Source organism: Bos javanicus, chromosome 17, assembly GCF_032452875.1.
Source record: "Bos javanicus breed banteng chromosome 17, ARS-OSU_banteng_1.0, whole genome shotgun sequence".
Taxonomy (NCBI): domain Eukaryota; kingdom Metazoa; phylum Chordata; class Mammalia; order Artiodactyla; family Bovidae; genus Bos; species Bos javanicus.
In genome coordinates, this window is record NC_083884.1 from 57,967,207 (window position 1) to 57,987,845 (window position 20,639).

At 44.3% G+C, this 20,639-nt stretch overlaps 1 protein-coding gene across 4 annotated transcripts in view; it reads left to right on the forward strand.

Moving 5' to 3' along the window:
* The window catches only part of KSR2 (kinase suppressor of ras 2), a 485,548-nt gene that overhangs the window by 207,489 nt on the left and 257,420 nt on the right, over nt 1-20,639 (forward strand). The window lies entirely within an intron of this gene.

Sequence of the window (20,639 nt, forward strand, 5' to 3'; positions counted from 1 at the left end):
AGTATGGCCCACAGAGTTGAAATCTTTACCATCCAGCCCTTTTGGGTGGAACACTTGCCAGTCCCTGCAGAGTCTATCCTAGTGCTGCCCTAGAAATAGGGTGCCAGCTGCACATGTGGCCTTATACTTTCTGGTAGCTGCCTTAAAGAAGAGTAAAAAGAAACAAGTGTTATTAGTTTTCAAAATATGTCATTTAACCCAATCTACCAAAACATGATCATTTCAGCACAGAATCAGTGTAAAATATTACTTTGGAAATATTTTTTTCTTTTCTCCTTATTAAGTCTTTGAAATCCGGAGCGTAGTTTGCACCTCCAGCTCATCTTAATTGGTACTGGCCATGCTCCAAGAGTGGCCGTGTTCCTCCTGTGTCTGGTGGCCTCTGTGCTGGGCAGCGCAGCGCTGATAGACCCTATGCGTAGGACTTGCTCTGGAAGTGGATGTGTTGTATACCTGGCTCTGGCTTGGAGGGGTCTTGCTGCCAGCACACAGTATCTGTGGCTAGTGCTGGCTAATGAGAGAAATGGGACAACTCTGCAGGGTCCCTCAGAGGCTGACTCTGACCTGGGTCCCTTGTAGACTTTGAGGTTCTCTGTGTATTAGAAATGGAAGAAATGCTAAACAGGATCACAAAAGTGGGTGGCATGTTTTAAATATTTACATTTAACAAAATTGTATCTGAGGCATAGCATAGAAGATAAAGTGGTTATGTATAATCCTGTTAGGAGATATGGGAAGGAGTCTACGTTTGGGGATTGTTGTTTATGAGAGGTGTGGATCTTGGTTGTGGGAACTCTGATGTGGGGGAGCGCTGGGGAATGTTTCATTGTGTTTCCATCTCAACAGTTCAGCAGTTGTTTCATGAGCTCGCATTACCATGCATCCTGTGATAAAAGTTTAAAAATGTGCATCTTAGAATTGATGAAATTGGGTAGGTTCTAGGCTCTGGGCTAGTTGGCAGGGGTGTAATGGAAAGGAAGAAGAGACATAGCCTTTGGTCCTGTGAAGATCGACATTAATCAAATAACCACACGTAGGTGTTATACTTTTATGTTCAGTAATTACAAACAGCATTACAGGCCATCAGGAGAAAGTGTAGGAAGCTATCAGAGCTTACAACCAGATGGACCTGATTGAGTTTGCACTGGCAGGGAGGTGAGTGGCGGGGGAGGCGGGGAAGGGAACTGGGGAGGCTTCCAAAGGACTGTTCGGACTGAAGACTAATTGGGGATTAAGATGGAGCAAGGGGTGGGAGGTGTTCCAGGAAGGGAGTATGAGTGTGACCCTCTAGAGAACTCAACTAGAAGGCCTCTGTGGCTAAGGGAGCAGACAGGTGATGCAAGAAGAGACACATAGCTTGGGCTGGTGGCACCACTGTTCACAACAGCCAAAACGTGGAAACAACCCAACTGTTCATCAGCAGGTGAAGGGATGAACCCAGTGTGGTCCATACAACGAAATATTATTCAGCCATAAAAAGGGACGAAATTCTGACACCTGCTACAGCAAGGATGAACCTTGAAAATGTTATACTGAGGGAAATAAGCCAGGCATGAAAGGACAACTGTGGTGTGATTCTACTGATGTGAGGTGCCTAGAACAGGCCAATTCACACACAGAGAAAGGAGGACAGAGGTTGTCAGGGGCTGAAGGAGAGAGAGAGATGAGGTTGTGTTTACTGGGGACAGAGTTTCAGTTTGGGTAGTGGAAAACTCCTAGAGATGGATATATATCTTCAGTTCAGTTCAGCTCAGCCGCTCAGTCGTGTCCGACTCTGCGACCCCATGAATCGCAGCACACCAGGCCTCCCTGTCCATCACCAACTCCCAGAGTTCACCCAGACTCACGTCCATCGAGTCAGTGATGCCATCCAGCCATCTCATCCTCTGTCATCCCCTTCTCCTCCTGCCCCCAATCCCTCCCAGCATCAGAGTCTTTTCCAATGAGTCAACTCTTTGCGTGAGGTGGCCTAAGTATATATATCTTACAACGATGACAAAAAACAAGTTAGGCAGGAAAGCCGGGCGTGGGCACGCTTTTTCTGTGAAGGGCCAGATAGTAAATATTTTCGGCTTCTCAGTCCAGGTGTTCTGAGGCATCCCTGCCATCGTAGCGAAAGCAGTCCCAGACGGTAGCTGAGTAGGTGGACATGGTGATGTCCCAGTAAACTTTGCTTATAAAACTAGGTGCCTGGCTGCGTTTGGCTAACCCTAACCCTAATCCTACGGGCTGTGGTATGCCCTAACAGAAGCCCAGTTGTAAACAGTGAGGGATTCTCCCTCCTGAGGCCTGAAAGGGAAGCGCTTAAAGTGATTTAAGTGGAAGACACGATTGCATCTGATTTTAGGAAGGTTAGCAAGCTTCTGTGTGAGGTCTGTATTAGAAACACTCTGTTTCACCAGACCTATTTGGGACATCAGAGCCCGAGGCAGAGGGCCGATGCTTTTCTGATTGGAGGTCGGCTTGATTTTCATGGTTTCGTGAGATCCTGAGGGTCTGGGAGTGCTGCTGAGACCTCAGGGTGAGGGTGTGGGGAGGGTTTCAGGAATGCAGGCTACCACTGTGGAAGATGGGAGAGGCATTTCAGGTTTGCTGGCCATGGTGTCCACAGATTATGCATCTTCCATATCCCTCCCTGTGTTGACCACCGAGCGAGGTGGAATTTAACCAGGAGGAGAGCCTGGCTGGACACATACACCATCTTCTAATCTATGAGGTGGGGGCAAAGTGAGAGAGGCTGCCCTTTGCCTGTTTGTTTTTTTCCCTAGTGTTATTGAGATGTAATTGACAAATAACACTCTGTAAGTTCAAGGTGTGCCATGTGATGACTTAGTACACACACATATTGGGAAATGATTACCACAATAAGGTTATTTAACACACCCATCACCTCGCATAATTACCTTTTGTGTGTGTGCAGTGAGAGCAGTTAAGATTTGCTCTCTTAGCAACTTTCAAGTACTAACAATACATATTGTTAAACAGTCAGCACACCGTGCACTAGATTCCCCAGTACCTATTCTTATACCTGGAAGCTGGTACTGTTTGACCAGCATCTCCCCATTTCTCTCACCCGCTTGCTCTTGACAACCACCATTCTACTGTTTCTATGAATTCAGTGGTTTTAGATTCCCCATGTAAATGAAACCATAGTATTTGTCTTTCTCTGACTTATTTCCCTTAGCCTAATGCTGTCACGGTCAACCCACGTTGTTGCAAATGGCAGGATGTTTTCTCTTCTATGGTTGAATAATATTCTGTGTGTGTGTTATATATATGTATGTATGCCATATTTTCTTCGTCTGTTCGTCCATTGGTGTGCATGTAGGTTGCTTCCATGTCTTGGCTATTGTGAACAATGCTTCGGTGAACATGGGGGTACAGATATCTCTTTGAGGTGATAATTTCATCTTTGGATATATACCCAAAAGTGGGATTGCAGGGTCGTATGGTAGTTCTGTTTAAGTTTTCGAGGCATCTCCGTACTGTTTTCCATGGTGGCTGCGCTGTTTACATTCTTATCAACAGTGCCTAAGGGTTCCCTTTGCTCCACCTCCTCACCCACACTTGGTATCTCTTGTCTTTTTCTTGGTAGCCATTCTAACAGGTGTGGGGTGATGATATCTCATTGTGGTGTTGCATTTCCTTGATGATTAGTGATACTGAACCCTTTTTCATGTAAACACTGGCCTTTTGTAAATTTGTACATCTTCTTTGAAAAAATGTCTACTCAGGTATCTTGCCCATGTTTTAATTGGATCTTTTTTTTTTTTTTTTTGGCTATTGAGTTGTAGGAGTTCCTTAGGTATTTTGGATATTAACCCCTTACCAGACATATGATTTGTAAGCATTTTCTCCCATTCTGTAGATTGTCTTTTCATTTTTGTTTCTTTTGCTTCTGAGTTTGATATAGTTCCACTTACTTTTCCTTTTGTTTCTTGTGGTTTTGTTATCATACTCAAAAAATCATTGCCAAGACCAGTATTAAGGAGCTTATTTTTTTGGTCTATTTTTTAAATTGAAGTATAGTTGCTGTACAATATTGTATGTTACAGGTGTATAATATAAAGAATCACAATGTTTAAAAGTTATACTCCATGTATAGTTATTAGAAAATATTGGCTATATTCCCCATGTTGTGCAACATATCCTTGTAGTTTATTTTATACCTAACAGTTTCTACCTCTTAACCCCCTACCCCTCTATTGTCCCTCCTTCCTTCCCTCTCCTCAGTGGTAACCACTAATTTGTTTTCTATGTCTGTGAGTCTGCTTCTTTTTTGTTATAGTCAGTCACTAGTTTTCTTTCTTTTTTTTTTTTTTACATTCTGCATATAAGTGATATCATGCAGCGTTTATTTTTCTCTGACTTATTTCACTTTAGCATAATGCCTTCCAAGTTCATCCATGTTGCTGCTAATGGCAACATTTTGTTCTTTTTTATGGCAGAGTAGCATTCCGTTGTGTACATATACCGCATCTTCCTCATCCTTTCATCTGTTGATGGACACTTAGGTTGTTTCCGTATCTCGGCAGTTGTAAATAATGTTTCTATCAACGCTGGGGTATATGTATCTTTTTGAATTAGTGTTTTTAATTTTTTTGGATATATACCCAGGAGTGGGCTTCCCTGGTAGCTCAGTTGATAAAGAATCTTCCTGCGGTGCAGGAGACCCAGGGTCAATCTCTGGGTTGGGAAAATTCCCTGGAGAAGGGAATGGCTACCAGTATTCTTGCCTGGAGAATCCCATAGACAGAGGAGCCTGGTGGGCTACAATCCACGGGGTCACAAAGAGCCCGACACAATTGAGCGACTAACACACTCACACCAGGAATGGAATTGCTGAGTCACATGGTAGTTATCTTTTTAGCTTTTTGAGAATCTTTTATACTGTTTTCTGTAGTGGTTGTTCCAATTTACATTCCCACCAACACTGTACGAGGGTTCACTTTTCATGGGCTATGACCAGTGTTAAGAATATGAAATAGACTATCCCAGACTCAATTATGTTGGAATGCATTGCCTTTAATGAGGCTAAGTTTTAGTATTGCCTTGTGAAACTTGTGTCTGATATACAGTCATCCCTCTGTATCTGTAGAGGATGGGTTCTGGGACCTATGGAGGAAGTCCCAGAGGTGGCCCTTCATTGCCATGGTTCCAACCACAGTTTATGTACGATTTATTGAAAAAAATGTGTGTAAGTGGCCCATGCCGTTCAAACCCGTATTGTTCAAGGGTCAACTATATACAGATTTTTTCTTTCTCTGGGGGTTCTTCTCGTTCTGGACAGCTTTGGTTTGGGGATAAACCCCAGCAGGGAGCAGGTGAGCAGGTGAGAAGGTGGCCTTTCATCCTGTGGAATGTGGCCAGAGGCACGTCCAACATCGCTCAGCTCATTCCGGTTTCAGTTAGTCTGATTAGTATCTAATTTCTTCTCTCCTGTCTGGTAGCCTTGCTGGGGATGGTTCTTTGCCGCCAACTTGGCAGTTTTCAGCCTGTCTTTATTTCCTCTCAGTGGGATGTGGGGTTTCAGAATGTCTTTCTCACCTTTTTAGAGGTCTTTCTAAACAGAATTGAATCTTTCAAAACCATCTTTTCCTATGAGTTTTTCAGCACCAACACCCTGCTAGGTTGTGGGTTGGAGGAAGGCTGTGTTTGAGATCATTTATCCTGGGTACTCTCAGGTATACCCACGGTGGTATTTAGCAGAGATCTGGTGGGGTTCAGTCTTGTCCCCAGTAGCATCTCATGGGCATTTGTAGGAAAAGCACCGCAAGAAAACAAGAATATATTTGCAGTAGTCTGTCTCTCATCACTGGAAGCTTTGCAGCCCAGGTATATCGGCTGGATCACAACTGTTGTGATCAGTCTTGGCCAAAACCATTTCTCCTGCTTAATATGCATTCTCAAAGATGTTTTTATGTACTCTTGCCAGGAAAATCCCATGGACGGAGGAGCTGCATAGGCTACAGTCCATGGGGTCACAAATAGTCAGACACGACTGAGTGACGACACATTTCCTTTTTTCTTTTCTTTTGCATTTGAGTTTATGAGTGTGATTTTACTCCTACAACATTACTAAACACACACACATACACAGAGGGGGAAAAACTATTTTTTTCCTCTGGTAAAGTAATACCTGATTATTGTGGAAACTGAGACAACACAGGAAGTATGATGAAGACAGGGGAAAGTATACGCTACTCCTTTTGTTTTACACATGCACGCACACACACCGTGCGTTCTCACAGGGGTGAAGTCACTCCCAGTGGGGCGCAGGTTGACTTTTAGGAGAGTGAGGTGGGAAAAAAATCCTTGATATAATCATTTGCAAATCTCCATAGAGCAATATACATATAGATACTCAGTATATCTGTGGTACTCACGTTTCCTCGGGAGTTGGGGGTGATGATTAGAAGAACCATCTGTATAGTTTCTTTAGGGGTCATTGAAAAAAAGTCTGAGAAATGCAGACATAGATCTGTGGATATAATCCTGTGGATAGAGTTAGGCATAAGCACTGAGGGCTGTTAAGTCTCCCCAGTGTTCTTTTTTTCTTCTCCATCAGCCTCTGTGGTCACATCTACATAGGTAAACTGGCGCTGGTTCCTTACAGTCAGCCGTGTGAAAAGTTAAAAGTTAAGCCAGCCTCAAAGACTCTGGTTGTCTTGGCTTTCAGTACATGGATTCCATGGTCATAGTGCTGGAAGAAAGAAAAACCTAACCATTCTAAAGAGTGTGATGAGTTGTCTGTCTTTAATCCCCCCATTTGTCCCCCCATCACATAAATGACTTGCTTTCTCTTGTCAGAGCATCTGAAAGGGTAAACTGGATTTCTGTAAACTGAATCAGCTTTTAAATGCATAGGAGTAGCTCAGTATTAAAAAAGAATTCTATTGTAACCCTCTCCCCCTTTTGGCAAATTCCTTTTTAAAGGTAATTTCCAATTATAACTTTGTTTTAATTACACAGTTAATTCCCCAGTACAGCTTCATTTAGAAAGTAAAAGCAATATAAAATGTAAACCATCCAAGGTCAGAGTCCCCCTCCCCTTGCCACAGAGAACACCTAGAGCTTCTCTTAATAAGAGTCCTTGTGTGCATATGTTGTGCTTGTACGCATCTGTAATATCTCTACTTCCCTCTCTTCATAATTGGAACCACTCTGTATGGCTTTTCCAGTGTGACTTGCCTTAATTAGTCCTACATAAATATAAACATCCCACTTATAACTTTTTCACACCTTATATCTTTTAGAAATTCTTTTGTCTCCCCAAAGCTCATCTAGAACATTGTTCCTGTCTCTGCTTTCAGCCCTCTGTATCATTTCTGTATGAGCACAATTCCCCTCTGCCCTTCTGGGACAGAGTATGAAAACCTCGGCTGACCTGGGAGCAAGGAGAACAGGCTGGATGAAACCCACACTCAGTCCTCATTCTGACCCTTCATTCCAGTGAGTTCACATTTCTATATCTGAGATCTATGCCATTTGTAGTTTGTATGAGAACAGACTTTTCTTGACAGATTCCTTATGTAAATAAGACTTCAAGGGGGCTCTCTTCATTTATTTTAGAAAACTAATTATGGGCAAGCACTTAGAGTCTCTGACACACACCTACAGATCATTGTGCTAATTAATACGACACTCACTAATATATTTATAAGGGCAAGAGTGAGTGATTAGTTTATATACCATAGCATATTCATTAAAATAGGAAGGCTTCTGCTAGGCTCATGCATGGGATTCTTTTAGGTCTAACTAAGCATTCAGACACACAAGATTAATACTAATCACACTTGGCATCCGACTGGTGCCAGGCAGCATCAGGCATCTCTTTGGTGGATCCCTGGGGGCTGTTCTTCCTTGCCTTCATCTCCAAGTGGCGGTTCAAGTGCAAGGTGGTGAGACACACTTTAAGCAGGTGTGGGAGCCATCCTGGCTTAGGGCACAAGAACTCGGGTGAACACTCCATCAGTATAGGTGCTGGGGTCTCCACAGGGGACGTGCCCAGTAGAACAGTCACGCTGCTCCAGGATCCCCGAAGGCTGTGGACTCCTCATCAGGTGTTTCAGGTTCATACCAAAAACTCCCAGTCTGTATGCAGTTCACCCATCACAGGCCGGTTCTGCCACTAGCAGTGGGGTCTACCGACAGAGTCAGCATTCCCCTTGAGATTCAAAGGATTAGGGCCAGAAAGTCAACCCAAGGTCACATTCCCACCTGCAGAAGATGAAAAGGTTGAGTTCACCCTTCACCTACAGCTTCTCTTGAAAAATCCTGTCATTTTTAAATGCCTCTGATTCGCAGTGAATTTCTTATTTTGAATCAGTGAGGTCTTTAGCAAGGTCTTTTATAATTCATATAATAATATATAACATGTATACATTATATACTGTCCCATTGCTTCATGGCAAATAGATGGGGAAACAGTGGAAACAGTGGCTGACTTTATTTTTTTGGGCTCCAAAATCACTGCAGATGGTGATTGCAGCTGTGAAATTAAAAGACGCTTACTCCTTGAAAGGAAAGTTATGACCAACCTAGACAGCATATTAAAAAGCAGAGACATTACTTTGTCAACAAAGGTCCATCTAGTCAAGGCTATGGTTTTTCCAGTAGTCATGTATGGATGTGAGAGTTGGACTATAAAGAAAGCTGAGCAGTGAAGAATTGATGCTTTTGAACTGTGGTGTTGGAGAAGACTTTTGAGAGTCCCTTGGACTGCAAGGAGATCCAACCAGTCCATCCTAAAGGAGATCAGTCCTGAGTGTTCATTGGAAGGACTGATATTGAAGCTGAAACTCCAATACTTTGGCCACCTGATGCGAAGAGCTGACTCATTTGAAAAGACCCTGATGCTGGGAAAGATTGAGGGCAGGAGGAGAAGGGGATGACAGAGGATGAGATGGTTGGCTGGCATCACTGACTTAATGGACATGAGTTTGGGTAAACTCCGGGAGTTGGCAATGGACAGGGAGGCCTGGAGTGCTGTGGTTCATGAGGTTGCAAAGAGTCGGACATGACTGAGCGACTGGACTGAACTTAACTGATACATTATATATAACATTATTATAATTATTTGCCATAAAATATATGCTTATTAGTTTTTTTTGGTTAAATATTATCATTACTTTACATAAGAAAGTTATATTCACAGCTGAGACTCCCCATTCACCCTTGACCCATGTCCTCTGGTCTAGATGCCAGGCCCTCTTCCCTAGGGCTGGAACAAGAGTAGGCTCTTACTCTCATGGATACCTTTCCTTTCCCTCAAGCTGCTGAACCTTTCAGTCCTGTGATAACTCCAGTGAAAGTCATTTAGAATAAGTTTAGCTTTCCAGATATTAATAAGACTGTCTCTCTCTGTTTGCTCCAGAGGCTTTTAAACACACCACAATGAATTATCATTGCTACACTCCTATTGACATAGCAACTTAGAAGTTCCACAGTGAAAACTCAGCTAGACAAATGTGCTGATTGTATTATGACATCTTGTGGTGAAGCGTGCTGTGGGTTGGGGAGCAGGTATTTTGTTTGAGGTGCCTTGTGCAAGGAATAACTGAATTTATTATAGGTGAAATTTGTTCTATGTAGAGTCATTCTGCTTCCCCAGCTCTGCCTCTGTCTCTTGTTATTTCTTTTTAAGAAGTTGAGAGTTTCCTCAGATCTCTCATAACAACTCCACCTGAGGTAGCTCCCAGTTTTAGAAGGAGCCTGGGGCAGCCCCAGGGCTTCCCAGGTGGCAACTAGTGGTAAAGAACCCACCTGCCACTGCAGGAGACGTGGGTTCAGTCCCTGGGCTGGGAAGATTCCCTGGAGGAGGACATGGCAACCCACTCCAGTATTCTTTCCTGGAGAAATCCCCATGGACAGAGGAGCCTGGTGAGCTATAGTCCATAGGCTTGCCCAGAATTGAACACAACTGAAGCGACTTAGCATGAGTGCATGGGACAGCCCCAGTGTTGCTCTGACTAGCTTGTGACTAGCAAGTCTCATAGGAGCTACTGCTTCCAGTGAAAGGAAGATATGTATGCTATCTCAGGGCAGGTGAGGCCCTGCCCATCCCCCCCGGGTTGGATGTTACCTGCAGCTTTGGTGGGCAGACCCTGTGCATACCTCTCACATGGAGTCTCTGTCTGGGGGCCTTTTGGGGCCGGTGGGCATGTCTTGCTTGAGTGCAGGGCAGCCCACGGCCCCAGGAGCAAGCTTCAATCAACAGGGTTGAGAGTTTGTGTATAAATTTGTCCTCAGTGAGGCCATTCTGATGTGTTCTCTTGGAGGGTTCTCGGAGGGGCCATGCCCCAGTTGCCCGTGGTGGTACAGACCCATCATAACACATTTTCTGTAAGCTTCCTTCCATCTCTGCCTCACCTCTCCGCTTCATCCTGTTTCCAGGGGCCACTTCCCAAGTATCCTACTTGTATTCCAGAACCTCCCTCAGGGTCTGATTTTGGGAGAAACAGAACTAAAACAGGAATAAAGGTAATCATTTATATAATCACATTAAGCTCTACACAGAGCTGTGTGGACACATTTCTACTTAAAAGATTGGATGACTGTTATAATAATGCAAATTATAGCTGTCACATATTGTATATTGTATAGCTTACTGTTTGCTGGCACTTTATGTGGTGTATTTTATTTAATCCTCAAACATTCCGCTTTACAGGCAAGGAAATTGGCTTTAAGAGAATGTGCTGCCTCCAAACCCATTCAGACTAGTTAAGTACAGAATTGGGGTTCCTTCTAACCCAAAGTCCACGGTGCCATTGGGGGATGGGGTGAGTAGGGGCCATGGGCCCTGGAGTCAAGGGACCTGGTTAGCGTTCTGACTTTACCACTTGTTGGCTGTGTGACCCTGGGCAAGTGGATTACCCTCTGTCAGCCTTGATGTTTTCATCTATATAATGAGATTCATATGGTTCCTGCTGCTGCTGCTAAGTCGCTTCAGTCGTGTCCGACTCTGTGTGACCCCAGAGACGGCAGCCCACCAGGCTCCCCCGTCCCTGGGATTCTCCAGGCAAGAACACTGGAGTGGCTTGCCATTTCCTTCTCCAATGCATGAAAGTGAAAATTGAAAGTGAAGTCGCTCAGGTTGTCTACTTGAAAGTTACAGTCGTGTCCGTCTCCTAGTGACCCCATGGACTGCAGCCGACCAGGCTCCTCCATCCATGGGATTTTCCAGGCAAGAGTACTGGAGCGGGGTGCCATTGCCTTCTCCTATGGTTCCTAGTTCATGGCATTGTTGAAAGAATTAATATATGTCAAGTGCTTAGAACAGTGCCTGACCCACAGCAGGGGCTAAATAAGTGTTCCTCATAGTCACTATTTAAAAAAAAAAACCAGAATCCATGATAATAACCTTGGTTATTTGTAGGTTTCCTGCAGGGGAATAATCCATTAATAATACTGTGAGGCATAGAAAAGAGGATCTCATAGGATCCCTGCTGCTTTTAAGGCGCTTCAGTTCTAGTTTGAGACGACCAGCATATCGTTAAGGCCTAATCTTAATAATGTAAGGCAGCTCAAACACAGAAATAGATTTGGAAGTAGAGACAAAACTTAACTACTTTGTCACCCCTAGCCCTGGGCTCCAGGTGCTTCCGCACAGGGCGGCTGTGAGTGGCCGCATTGCCAGGGCTTTCCTCTGCTCCTTCCCTTCTTGCGGGCTGACTTAGAAAACTTCTGTTAGATCTTGGGCTTTCCATAAGCCAAGCTCTAGGCTGGAACCACAAAGTTCCTATCAGGCTTTAACTGGGGCACTGCTTTCCTTTCCTCCCATGTTGTGGGACATATAATGTGACTGATACAGTCTTATGAGTCTACCAGCCCACCGTCTGTACCCTAGTTTACAGGTGGGGTAGGTCCTGGTACTCAAATTGCATGGATGCATGGGAAAAGCATCACTGTAAATTCAAGGAGGTAGAGAACTGACAGTTACTGAATATGTATATGGAGGACCTGACACTCCGTGTGTGTGTGTGTGTGTGTGTGTGTGTGTGTGTGTGTGTACTCACGCACTTAGTTGTTCAGTTGTGTTCAGCTCTTTGCTACCCCGTGGACTATAGCCCAACAGGCTCCTCTGTCCATGGCATTCTCCAGCAAGAATATTGGAGTGGGTGGCCATTCTCTTCTCCAGGGAATCTTCCTGACCCAGGGATTGAACCCAAGTCTCTTGAATTGCAGGCAGATTCTTTACTGTCTAAGCCACCAGGGAAGCCCGACACTCCACATGTGGAAGGGTAGTTACTTCTCACTGTAAACGGGAGAGGTCGTCGTCTTTATCCCCATTTTACAGATTAGAAAACTGAGGTTCAGGGAGGCTGACCAGTGTCGTGCAGCTTTGTATGCAGCAGAGGCAGGATGGGAACCCAGCCTGACACCAGAGCTCTTGTTACTGTGCCATGCTGGATGTGGTTTGCACCGAGAAGATGGTGTAGAAACCAAAGATTATGGGAATCATATGCACTAGGGAGCATGGGGCGTGCTTGCTGGCTTGGGACAGTCAGCACCTACAGAAGGGGATGTTTGGTAATAAAGTGAGGGGGCCAGAGAGTTCAAGCGATGCTCTTGGCACTTCCCAAGAGCATCTTGATTTGTAACCTAGTGTCCAGGTTGAAAGCATCCAGGCAGTAGAGAAACTTCTGCTCCCCTGAGTCCCCCCGAATTAAAAGGGCTCTACCATGCTTCTGAAATCCTTGCCATTTTAGAGCCAGCTTGTCCATCAGTGACAGAAAAGTAGGAAGCCTCAAGGCTAAGCATGCAGGCAGTAGAGCCAAACAGGCGTGTGTTCACATCCCAGTCAGGCGACCTCCTGGCCAGATTTCCCTGGAAAGATAACTCGTCTGAGCATTCATTTTCTCTTTTGCAAAATAGGAGCAGTTATAGTATTTAGAGTACAGAGTTACTGATGCAGATTCAGTGCTATGGGCATATTGTAGGGCACGCACTCGCAGAATATACCCACGCACTTCCCTGTGTGTATAGACTAGCATTGTAGTCAGCCTGGAGGCAAGGGAGGAGCCCTGTGCTCCTTTTGTCCTCCTTGCCATTTGTAATCCAGTTCTCATCTCTGGTCTGCCCTTTACCCCTCTGAGAAGTTCATCGTGGCCTGTGATCCAAAAACAGATTCTTCCACAGCAAGTGACAGAGCTGGAGGGAGACTCCAATCCTCAGTGAAGATGAGGTGTCCTGCTTGCTCAGCTTCTTCAGCAGAGGCTGGTGGTGATGAGGCGTTCTGCCAGGAGCCTGAGCGGTGTACGGAAGACTTTGTTATTAGGATTTCTATGTGTTTATGGGGGACACATGGTGATTGGCTAATTGCATTGTGTGGGAGAGACAAGTCCTTGACCTTGACCTGGAGAGGCTGGAGGTTCAGATTCTCCTAGAGGGGAGGGGTCTAGTTCCCTGCAAGAGCTCACAGAGGTGACTGAGTAAATGTCATGGCCCCAGGCACACACTCCCATATTAGCCACACTTTGTATAAGTGAAGTAGGATATTTATCAACTGCATTCTGATCACAGATTTTGGCTCAGTTATCTGGTATGTGGGTTTCCTCATGATGTAACTATTCTTACAAGGGGTGGATGGCTTTGGTTCAGTGGAGAGGGACTCACTGATGAGCATTCTTCTACTCCTGTCTAGATTTTAAAGACTGACAGGGTTGGTTGTGTTTTCAAATACTTGGGAGGGAAAAGTCTCTTTAAAGGTCCCTTAAAATCTGTTTAAAAAATGTTTTTGAAATTATTTCAGGCTTGTAGAAAATTTGAAAGAATACAACAAAGAATTCCTTCCTAATTCTCTTCACCCAGATCCCAAACATTAATATTTTATCACATTTGCTTTCTCCCTTGATATACCCATTTATCCATCTGCCTGTCCGTCCATCCATCTATCCATCCATATTTCTTTCTGAACCATTTCAGAATAAGTGGCAGACAAATACCCCTTGGTCCTACCTTCCTCAGTATGTATTTCCTAAAATCAAGAGCATTCTCTTAAATAATTACTATATAATTCCCCAAATCAGAAAATTAACACTGATGAAGTACTTTCATCTAATCTCAGACTTTATCCAAATTTCAGTTGTCTTCATAATGCTCTTAATAGCAAAAGAAAAAATTCCAAATCAGGCATTGAATCCAGTTATCATGACCCCTTAGATTTCTTTAATTGAAACAGTTCCTGAGATATGCTTTATCTTGTAGACCATCTCTCAGTTTAGGTTTATCTCATGTTTCCTTATGTTTGGGTTCAGGTTATACAGTTTAGCAAGAATATCACAGAAGCCATGTGGAATTCTCAGTGCATCACAGCAGGAAACACATGTTGGTTTGTCCTATTCCTGGTGATGCCAGTTATGGTCATCTGGTGAGAGTGGCATCTGAGGGAGTGCTCCATAATAAAATTATTTTGCCCATTAAAATAAATAAGCATCTTGTGGGGAGATACTTTGGAACTATGTAAGTCTTTTGTTCTTCAAAATCTCACCACTCATTTTAGCATCCATTATTGATGGTTCTTGCCTGAATCTGTTATCATGATGGTTTCCAAATGGTCCTTTTCTAATTCCATCATTTCTTTTACATTTGAAGGGAAAAGTTTTCCTTCTCCTTTTTGATTTATATCAGTGGGGTCTCATGGATTCTTAGCTTATTCATTAGGTTATAATCCTTTACATAATATCAGTATTTATCTTGCTACTCAAATTGTATCAGATTTGCCCAGTGGAAGCCCCATCAAACTGGCTCCTGCATCCTTCAGACATGTTCTCATCTTTCTTTGAGCATTGCCTTATTTTCTGGCACGGAAAGTTGTGAAATCTCTATCTGAAGGCAGGTGGTTTTTATTTTTTCCCCAAGTATAAGATACTGTGTGTACAGAGCTGAGCACCTTGCCTCATGCAAAGTAAGTGTTAACTCTTACCATTCATGTCATCACTGTGTTGTTATGATATGCAAGCCCTTGACTCTCCTCCCTTCTGATCTTTTTCTAGCAGCAGCGGGCAGGCAGGCTCTGCCAGACACAGATGTCTGTCACAAAGGCACAAAAGCTGTCTCTTCTGGTGCCCAGACTCTTAACTCACTCCAATACAGTCTTCAGGGGGTATCCCCTTGCTGCTGCTGCTGCTAAGTTGCCTCAGTCGTGTCCGATCCTGTGCGACCCCATAGACGGCAGCCCACCAGGCTCCCCCGTCCCTGGGATTCTCAAGGCAAGAACACTGGAGTGGGTCCACTATTTTTTTTTGAGAAATTAGCAAGTTTATAGAAAGATGTAATGACTCATATAATGGACACTTAGGTTCTCATTACTCAGAATGGATGTGCCTTAACATTTTGTTCTATTTGCACTGCCCCCCAAATAACAACAATAGCAACAACAGAAACTGACAGATAAAGTTGAAGAGCCCTCTGAAAACTCGGCCTCATTCCTGCCACTTCTCAGAGGCAGCCACAAATGCATTCCAGAGCGTGTCTTTCCTGTGTGTGTGTGTGTATTATTTTTGTGTACTTAACATTTTTATGTGACTGGTATGTACATATGTGCATATCATTGTTTCTTGCTTTCCTTCAAGATGTTTTTGAGACCTTTCCATGCTGATATATACACAGCTTCATGTTATTCACATTTCAATGGCTGTATTGTATATTATATAAATATACAATATGTGTATACAAATATGTATACAAATATACCGTAGTCACATATTTATTGATTCCCCTGTTGATGGACATCTAGGTTGCTAGTAAATCTTTACCATAGCAACTAGTGAGAGGGTAGACACATCCAATGTGGGTGACACACATGTACAGGTTCATGGAGGCAGAAAGCTGTGTTTTGAGCTGAATATAGAAGATTTTGGATTGCAGACTGGGGAGAAGTACAGTGTTCCTGTGGCTTTCCAGTTGGTTAATCTTCATGCTTCCCTCTAAGCCGTGGAGCATGGTTCTTGGTGGGGAGGAAACTCTCCTACTCTGGAATAAACTTATTGGAATGTACTGTGGAAATGTATCCATACACCTTATTAATTTTAAAAGTTCTTGGGATGGGATGAGAATGTGATGGAATTTGTTCAAATGCAACATGAATTCAACAAATTATTTACTGGGCCCCTTTCCTGATCCAGCCATGGTGATAAGCATGGTGGACAGAGAGACGAACACGGAGGCAGGTTTCCCTAGTCAGTGTCAAAGTGCTATAGAACGAGTAGAGTTTACTTTGTAAAAAAATTTATTTTATTGAGATAGTTGATTTGCAATGTTGTGTTAATTTCTGCTGTGCCGCAAAGTGACTCAGTTACATATACATTCTTTTTTAAACTCTTTTCCATTATGGTTTATCACAGGATATTGAAACTGGTTCCCTGTGCTATGCGACAGGACCTCGTTGTTTATCCATCCTCTGTATAACAGTTTGCATCTGTTAACCCCAAACTCCCAATTCACCCCTCTCCTCCCTCCCTCCCCACTCGGCAACCGCATGTCTGTTCTCTGTGTCTGTGAATCTGTTTCTATTCACACGGATGAACTTTCATAGATAAGTTCATATTTTAGATTCCACACATAAGTGATAGCATATGGTAGCTGTCTTTCTTTGGCTGACTTACTTCACTTAGTATGATCATCTCTAGGTCCGTCTATGTTGTTGCAAATGGCATTCTTTCTTTTTTTATGGCCGAGTAATATTCCAGTACACACACACACACACACACACACACACACACACACCCCACATCTTCCACATCTTCCTTAACTGTTCATCTGTCTGTGGACATTTAGGTTGTCTCCATGTCTTGGCTATTATGGATAGTGCTGCTATGAAAATAGGAGTGCATGTATCTTTTTGAATTATAGTTTTGTCTGGGTGTATGCCCAGGGCTGAGATGGCTGGATCATATGGCAACTCTATTTTTAGTTTTTTGAGGCACCTCCATTCTGTTTTCCATAGTGGCTGCACCAACTTGCATTCCCATCAAAAGGATGACTTTACATTTTTGAAGAAAGAAATATTTGTTCTCCACAGGCAGAAGGGAACAGTGCCAAGGAAAGCTCAAGTGAATAAGTGATACTAGGTTACCATTTAATGGCACCTTGTGGGGTGTGATTGACTTGGCTGGGCACAGAGAATGGGGAGAAATTTCAATACCCATTTTACTTGATTCGGCTATGGTCAAAGGACCAACGGTAGGGTTGGCATGTCTGCTATGTGTAAGACTGGCCATTCCCTTCCAGTTCCGGGGCAGGCATTTTTCATGGACCCTGCTAATGACTTCAGAATCCTTCTCAACATAACACCTTGGGAAAGTCACTATCAGTCAGTTGAAGCTGGAATGTTCGATTAATTAATGTTTGTGCATTTCCATCCTTCCCCAAAGCCCTTTGTTCTGTTGATTAGAACAAATGGTTCTTCTCTTGATGAGCATGTGACTTCAAATATGAAACAAAGACAGATAAGAAAAAGCTGGAGAAAGGGTGTCACCCTTAAGCTGTTAAAAGTGTTTCTTACCTACTGTTATACAGCAGTGGTTTTTGTGGTGCCATGATTATCTTATAGATGCACTCTCCCCAAATCATCCAGAAATGTCATCCTGTGGGCCCATTGTTCATGTAAGTCCAGAGCTGCTTGGCCGCAAGTGGAATGAGACATTTTGCACGGCACTGGTATCGGAGCTGTGTGTCCACACAGTGAAATCAGGCCCCACCTGACACTCTGTACCACTGTATGCCAGAGGGAAGGACTTGATGACTGAGTTTCATTCATTCATGCATCCTTTTGAATGTATAACAATAGTTATTGTTATTACCAGGATTAAAGGGAAAGCATTAGAATTAAACTCAGGATTGAGATGCCTAGGAATAAAAGTCCATCTTGCATACAGAAAACTGCAGGGTTTCCTGATTGACCTCATTTACTGAGTAGAATTTATGGGTCTTTTTTATCTTTCTTTGTGGTAATGATGTTGAGTTTTTGCTTCTCTTTGCTCTGCCTCCCTCTCTTTGCTCTGCCACTGGCAGGCGCCAGGCTTCTGGGAGGGAATGTCACTTGATTGCCAGATTAAATACCCCAGATCTATTCACTCGAGAGAATGGTATCATTTCTGGAAAAAACAAACAGGAGGCACTGTTCTCTATCTTGCTATCTGGCCTGTCTGATAGAATTTGAGACAAACCTTTTATTGTGATAAATGGGAAGACAGAAAAGTTCCTCCCTGGGCCAACTTCACCCCTCTGTTTGGCTCCCAGATGGCAACTTGAGTCATAGAGGGCAGCTGCCCAGCACTTTGATTTAAGATAATGGGGGCCGGGATGCAGGAGTGATATCAGCGTGGGGTGGAATGGTCACAATGAGGCAGGCTCATAAGTGAGGCCTTTGAGAGCCAAGGCAGAAGTCGGGAACAAGGCTGGGTACAGCTGAGACCCCAGAAATACATCCAGAAAACTGGAAGCCATGATGGAGAAGCTGTTGGAAGCCAAGTGTGTGGCCTCAGCATGCAGGTGTGAAACAGCCATGAAACAGTCATGACTGTCCTTATGGAAGGTACTCTGTGTTCCCTCCTGTGGCCCCTGTGGTCAGGGGCCAGTCATGGGTCCATTGCAGAGTAAAATCAGGCCCCGTCTGACATTCTGTACTGCTGTATACCGGATAGAAGGATTTGATGTTTTATGGTTCATTCATTCATGTATCATATGTTTTTGCCTACCTGGTACCAAGTCCTACAGGGATTCCCTGATTAGCAAATGACCCTCACTTTCCAGGAGCTTACAACTGAGCAGAAAGAAATGGTCAGTTAGCAGACTAAAATAGTAGTGTGTGCTGAGCCTTGGGGGCTGTCTTGGAAGGGACAGTAGGATTTAAAGTATGGGTCCCGCCTTGGAACAGTCCATCCCCAACTGGTAGTGACCTTTTCTTCTCTTCTTTCCTTGTGTTTGTCCTGAAGCCATTCCCCAGGACATATTTTAGGGCTTCTTTGTTCATTGGATGGGCTAATATTTGAGCCTTCCCTCTTTTCTCTGTTTATCCCAGGAGAATAATGCTGCTGGGAAGTGTCCTGACCAAGTTGCCAAGAGCCTGAATCAGTTGTACCCTATTTAATGGTATTATTGGGCTCTCCAGCCCTGCATCACTCACTCACTCATTTACTGATTCTTTCATTCAGAAAAAATGTATTTTTCCAGCACTTAGGATGTGTAGGATCTGTGTGAGAAGCTGGGGAAGCAGAGTTGCAAAAAGAAAACAGTATTCCTTTCAAGGAACTCAGGATTTAGAGGATACAGACTCAAAACCTATATTATAACTCAGTGGGGAAGGATCTGGAGTAAGGGAAGTAAGGGTAGGACTGAAGGAGCCCAAGTGAGGATAACCCAGAACATTTGAGGAAGTCAGGGACAGCTTTGTGGAGGAACCGTTGTCTAAGGCAGCAGTGGGAAAGCTTTCTGTAGGGGTCAGGTAGTAAATACATCAACCTCTGCAGCCCAGTGGGCTCCCTGGCATCCACTCAACTCTGCAGTTGTAAGCGAAAGCAGCCATAGATGGTATGCAAATGAGTGGGTGTGGCTGTGTTCCAACAAAGCTTTATTTACGAAAACAAGTGAAAGTCGCTCAGTCTGACTCTTTGCGACCCCATGGACTGTACAGTTCATGGAACTCTCCAGGCCAGAATACTGGAGTGGGTAGCCTTTCCCTTCCCCAGGGGATCTTCCCAGCCCAGGGATCAAACCCATCTCCTGTATCGCAGGAGGACTCTTTACCAGTTGAGCCACAAGGGAAGCCCGACAGAACTGGAGTGGGTAGCCTATTCCTTCTCCATAGGATCTTCCTGATCCAGGAATCAAACTGGGGTCTCCTGTGTTGCAGGCAGATTCTTTACCAACTGAGCTATCAGGGAAGCCCTACAAAAACAAGTGGTGGGCCAGACTTGGCCTTCGGGCTGTAGTAGTGTGCCAGTTCCTGGCCCAAGGTGAGACCTGCAGAGTGAGTGGAAGTTGTCCAGGTGAGGAGAGAAGGGGAAAGGTGTGCAGGCGGAATGGCAGGTGCAAAGGCCTGGAAGGGAGGGCTGCCTGGGGAGCTGAAAATATTTGTGTGACCAGACTGTAGCATGTGTGTTTGTGTGTGCGTGTGTGTGGTGTGGTGTGTGTGGTGTGGTGTGGGGTGAGAGGGAAGATTAAGGATAAGCTGTTGGGGAGTTTGGAGTGTCTTCCCGAGGTGATTGGTAGGGAGCCTCTGGAAGGACTCTCGGCGCTGAGGAGCAGGACCTGTCATGAGTCATTTTAGCTGAGAGGCATTTTGGCCTCGAGGCCTCGGTCCAATTGCTCTGAGCGCTTTTCTTCATGTTTTCCATTAATTAATTCTTTCAGGTATATGGTGTCCCTTCCAGGACACAGGAGAGTATGGCTCTGGTAACTTGGGAGGTCGTACCATCTGCTCCTGGCAGCTGATAGTAGAGAAGGGGCCCCTGACCCCACTTCTAGAGCTGCCCATTTCATCTAGTGCCTCCTGGCTTGCAGTCCCCTTTGGGCCCTGTTGGGACTGTAATTTAGAATGAATGTGGCTGGGGCTCTCCCCCGGACAGCAGTGAGTTCTCCGCCCCCTGCTCTTGCTTTCCTCAGACTAGAGGTATTTGTCAATACTAACTCAAATT